This window comes from Podarcis tiliguerta (assembly GCF_965153285.1).
Source record: "Podarcis tiliguerta genome assembly, chromosome: 2".
Taxonomy (NCBI): domain Eukaryota; kingdom Metazoa; phylum Chordata; class Lepidosauria; order Squamata; family Lacertidae; genus Podarcis; species Podarcis tiliguerta.
This window is the reverse complement of record NC_139535.1, coordinates 98,153,451-98,159,138: the sequence shown is the minus strand read 5'-3', so window position 1 is coordinate 98,159,138 and position 5,688 is coordinate 98,153,451. Positions and strand designations below refer to the sequence as shown.

At 42.7% G+C, this 5,688-nt stretch overlaps 1 long non-coding RNA gene across 2 annotated transcripts; it reads right to left on the bottom strand.

The window, feature by feature from the left end:
• Positions 1 to 288: 288 nt before the first annotated feature.
• Positions 289 to 5,407, bottom strand: LOC310671741. Of its 2 annotated transcripts, XR_014508135.1 has the most exons (3): positions 4,869 to 5,407; positions 3,038 to 3,138; positions 289 to 558 (listed from the first exon to the last, which is right to left on the bottom strand). It is a non-coding gene; the product is annotated as an uncharacterized lncRNA (long non-coding RNA). The 2 variants fall into 2 exon arrangements; XR_014508136.1 differs by lacking the exon at positions 4,869 to 5,407 and having other exon boundaries at positions 3,038 to 3,771.
• Between the last annotated feature and the right edge of the window lie 281 nt (positions 5,408 to 5,688).

The window sequence follows — 5,688 nt, the reverse complement described above, 5'->3', positions numbered from 1 at the left end:
CTCATCTGCTAAATAACTATGAAGTGTTAACCTCTATTTGCATATAATGCAGGTATATATTAATGGGAAGGAGGTGTTGTAACCAGCGAGGTCAAAGAGAAATGTAGTGCAGAATGTACAAACTGTGACAATTCATTTTCTTATGACCTCACTGCTTACTGCTTACAACCCCCACTCCAATACTGTATGTGTATATGTCTGCAACTGAGGGTAATACTTCAGGCAGCTGGTGAAGTGGACTTTAGCCTATGAAAGCAGATGCCATAATAAATTAGTTAGTCTTGAAAGTGCCACAAGACAGTTTATTGTTTTTGCTGCAACGCTGCCTAATATGATCACCCCTCTGGAAATCGTTGCATTTAAAACATAAGTAACATGTCTGTTTATTTTAAACTTCAGCTTTATGGAGGAATTGTTTTAAATTCAGCTTAAATTCTAAACAGATCTTGTATGGAAATAGATCTTCAGTACACATTTGAGAACTGCCAGCATTTGTCTTCATTACTCAGCCTCTTCATACAGATAAAACGACAGCCTATTATCTCTGCTCTCTGACACCTAGGGAGAAAAATGAGCACATGAAACAACAGACCCAAGTCCACTGTAAAATAAATTTTAAAAAGAGCCATGTTGAAGGGAGGGAGGTTGGGTGCATCTTAAATCCTAGTGTACCAAATTCATGGTCAATAGAATTTGAAAATAGCTGGATAAAAAGTGAGCAATATCAGTGACTAGTGGGTTGAGTTTGTAACTTCTCCCCCTCTTGGCATTTTTGAAGAATGGCAAGCTAGAACACTAGCTGTTTACATTACTGCAGAGAAGAGATAAGAACTGAAAACTCCCAACACCCACACAACTGAAATCTGTATTTCATGTATCTATCAGGCACCTGCATGACATTTTGAACACAACATCTCCCAACTCATGTTTTTTCTCTGTTCAGCTTGTTTCCCCCTCAGAACATCTTACGTTATGGAACACCTGCACAATTTCCTCAAGTCACTAGTGCTCTACACATTCCCTTCCCTATGATCTTTATCGCTTCTCAAGAAGTCAACTCTATCATTTCAACCTTTCCCTTTCCATACAGATGTGTCATAATGTAATCTATCATGTTGGGGCAGTGAGTGGGTAAATGAATATTTAACCCTCACCCCCCTAATGAAGAAGAAGAAGAGTTTAGATTTGATATCCCGCTTTATCACTATCTGAAGGAGTCTCAAAGCGGCTAACATTCTCCTTTCCCTTCCTCACCCACAACAAACACTCTGTGAGGTGAGTGGGGCTGAGAGACTTCAAAGAAGTGTGACTAGCCCAAGGTCACCCAGCAGTTGCATGTGGAAGAGCGGAGACGTGAACCCGGTTCCCCAGATTACGAGACTACTGCTCTTAACCACTACACCACACTGGCTCTCGATTTGTGCTGCTTCACCACAAAATGGTCCCAATGAACATCCCCCTACATTTGGTATTGAAAAAATTAGGACTACTCACTTGGCTGAAGCAGTACTTTTTTTGGTAAAAGATATATATGAGGTGCCAGTACAACAGTATTGATAAAAGTGATGTGGGTGGCAGCACAAAATGGCTGCCATGTGCAGCAAAAGAAAAAGAGGTGCCAATATTCTGTACCATGAGTTTAGTCACACCAAAAAGGAAAAAGAGTAAAATTACTATTCCAGCTGGAAACAGACCAGCGATTAAACAGTGCTGTTAAAATGGTGATGTCTGGAAGTACCCTATTTGGGAAGCAGTATCATAGAGTTGATAGGCACGCGGGTGGCACTGTGGGTTAAACCACAGAGTCTAGGACTTGCCGATCAGAAGGTCGGTGGTTCAAATCCCCATGACAGGGTGAGCTCCCGTTGCTCGGTCCCTGCTCCTGCCAACCTAGCAGTCAAATTGCAAGTAGATAAATAGGTACTACTCCGGCGGGAAGGTAAACGGTGTTTCCGTGCGCTGCTCTGGTTTGCCAGAAGCAGCTTAGTCATGCTGGCCACATGACCCGGAAGCTGTACGCCGGCTCGCTCGGCCAATAAAGCGAGATGAGTGCCGCAACCCCAGAGTCGTCCGCGACGGGATCTAATGGTCAGGGGTCCCTTTACCTTTACCTTATCATAGAGTTGGAAGGGACCACAAGAGTCATCTAGCATAACCTCCTGCAATGCAGGAATCTTTTGCCTGGTGTGAGATTCAAACCCACAACTCTGAGATTGAGAGTCTCCTGCTCTACCAACTGAGCTACCTGTGGCGTTTGCCCTCCTATGTGTGTGACATCATACTGGGTTCATAGGGAAAGGGTTAACTAATTGTAAAATGACTAACCAATGGGAACCCAGGAGGCAGAGTTAACTGTATAAGTTTTAAGCACAGAGGTTGCTTAGGGAGTTAGAGTTGTTGAGAAGACAGTCTGGAGTTAGAACAGACAGAGAAGATAAGTCTGTGGGTTGGGCTAGTCTGGTGTGAGAGAATTTGTTAAGAGGAGTGAGTTGAGATAATCAGTCAGAAGGTATTAGGAAGGTATAGGCCGGTAAAGAAACAAAAGTTAATATACTGATATTAATATTATCTGAGAAACCATAAACTTGTTAATGTTTGTAAAATTACCTTGTTTTTTTTGGTTCACTTTTAACAACTGACTGGACTCAGTGTTTTACCAGAGAGTAACTGGTTGGTGGCAGCGGGGAAGTGAGCACAGTGGTGGCACAGGGATCAATACACCGTTAAACGTCCGGGGACCCTGTGTGATCGCCACATACCCCAGGCCGGTGAATGAAGATTTGCTTCACAGAGCCCCAGAGATAGGGCAAAATGAGACAGACTCCTAAAAAGCCAATAGAAGATGCTTGCCTATTTTATTATCCACAGAGGTGCCTGAGTCATGGAGTGTCATAGTAAACAGACAAACATGTTTAGTATCTTCTGTTCTAGTACAGCAGCAATCTGCTCCCTTCCCATCTGCCTGGGACTCAAATTGATTTGTTTTTCTGCAGAACCCTTCCTCTCCAAAGATAGAGAAAAAGATCTATGAGCTTACTTTAGCAACGAGAGCTTGACCATCAAACACAGAGCCAGTTAGGGACTCTGCCTGCCTCCTGTTGCTGGGTGGGAAAGATTGTTCAAGTCAGCAAGCCTTTCCTGGACAAAAATCACAGCGCTGTGATGGACTCAGAGGTAATATGCTCAGATTCAGTGTTTTAAAAATAAAATAAAAATAAATGTGGAGACAGCTAAAAGGTGATCCATAAATGCAATGAATAATGGAGCATCAATTCTATCAGGCTGACATTTCCTTATTTAGCAACCGCCTAGGTTTATACCTATCCCACCCATAAACACCTGTAACTTCATTGTATCTAAAGTTCATGAGGTCCTACCATAGCTTGTGGAAATATTCTGAAATACAGTGGAACCTTGGTTCTTGAACGGCTTAGTTGACGAACAAATCAGCTCCCGAATGCCGGAAACCCAGAAGTAAGTGTTATGGTTTCCAGACATTCTTTGGAAGCTGAACATCTGATGCAGTTGTCAGCTATTGTTTCCGGGGCACTTGCGCCAATCGGAAGCCGCACCTTGGTTTTCGAATGTTTTGGGAGTCGAATGGACTTCCGGAACAGATTACGTTCGAGAACCAAGGTTCCACTGCTTTTCAAATGACACCAGCTTATTCTATGTCTAAGGCATCTTTCCTAGACATAGCCAACCCAGTTTATTGCTTGCTAGTCCATCTGGCCATAAATAAAAGATAACAGGCAATAAAAACAACAATAAGATGCATACATACAAAACACATTAAACTGTATTGGAATATAATGATATTCTTATAGTCAGGGCTTTTTTCAGGTGGGCGCCATTGCCATTATCATTGCCATTCATGGTGAGTTCCAGCACCTCTTCTTCTAGAAAAATTGGAGTTGTTACAGTGTTCATTAACATGAACTTTGACAAAAGCAAAATAATGGTTTTTGGGAATTCACGCAAGAGCTATAGCTGGGTATTTGGTGGTAAACCCATGCAGCAGGTATTCAAATTCAACTATCTGGGAATTACATTCCATCATAGGCTTCTCTGGTCCACGCACCGTGCAATGGCAGTGAATGCCAGTAAGATGTCTATGCAGGCCATAATACGTTTTTTCATAATAAGAGGTAATTGGCATATCCCTTCTGCCCTTAAGGTCTTCAACACCAAAATTATAGCTCAATTGCTCTATGGTATTCCAGTCTGGCTGCCAGGGCTTACCCAGTTGGTAGAATGAGTGCAGGCAGTTTTCCTCTTCAAGATTTTTACTGTCCCATGATGTGTAACCTATGCAGCCTTGTGTCTAGAGGGAGGTCAACACAAGGTAGAGACTGTCGCCTGGGCGAGATTTCTTCTATGCTGGTTAAACATTTGCCTTACATCAGATAAAGATCCTCTCCTCAGCGAAGTTTTGTTAGACCCATTTCTTTCCCCAGGGCTACAACAGTTTAACAAGAAGGTACAGCAACTTGGGCTGTCAGTGGAATTTTTGCGATCGATGTCCCTACCATCTGCCAAGGCTATAATCATTAACACATATTCCCATCTAAAATATTAAGCAATTTCTGTTTCCTTCAAGTCAAACTAATAAATTTGGCCGTCTTATATGTCCCATAATAATCTGTTCCAGCCAGTATAAAAATACTTTTCTGCCTAGAAGAGTTATTTCTAATCCCTGATATTGGAACCTTCTTAGATATATTTTTAATTATTCAGGTGGAGACCTGGCATAAAATTATCTTGATATCTGATATCATCAAAGTCTGGCAATAAAGAGATCTCGTTCCCACTTAACTCTTGAAGAAGGAAAAATATATAATGTAATGTCAGGCTCCAAGCTAAGCTACCTTTGAAGTTAAACTGGTGTTTTTCTTGCGTCTCAGCTCCTGTTTGTTTAATCAGCGGCCAACATCTGTTATTGTGTTGCAGAATTTACAGAACAAATCTGGCTCTGAATAGAACATCAGTAATAAGTTTTTGCTTTCTTGCTGCTGCTATTGTTGTTAGTTTTTGTTTGTTTGGCTGAAAATTAGTCTGAGGCGTGGGCATATTATTATGATTGCTCAGCTCCAACAAAGAAAAAGCATCAGAAAATGCTAAGCCCTTCCAAATGAATTTTATGTAATGGGTCCCCCCCCCCAAAAAAAAACCTGGAACAAAACATTGTCATGGAAAACATTCCAGATGACCAGTGCTAAACTGAAGTATTCACTATTACTCAATTAGAATAGCTGGTTCATGGGGGGGGGCAGGGAGTAGGTTGGGCACCAGATGGAAAGCCCCCAAGGTAATTCTTGAACCAGTAAACCAAGGTTTGGGGAAACCTCCAGACTACATCTCTCATCAGCCAATGGCCGAAGAATATGCTGGAAGTTGTAGTGGATGACTACAGGGCAGTGGCATAGCGTGGGGGGTGCAGGGGGGGCCGGCCGCACCGGGCGCAACATCTGGGGGTTAGGGTTAGGGGGCGCAAATCCACGGGTTAGGGGGCGCAAATCCACGGGTTAGGGGGCGCAAATTACTTGCCTTGCCCCGGGTGCTGACAACCCACGCTACGCCACTGCTACAGGGCTTCCATCCCTGAAATAAGGTAGGTGTTTTGAGTACTGGAGAGAGGGTTCCAATGGATTATAAAGTTATTGTGGCTGCAGATGGCTTCAATTTGTT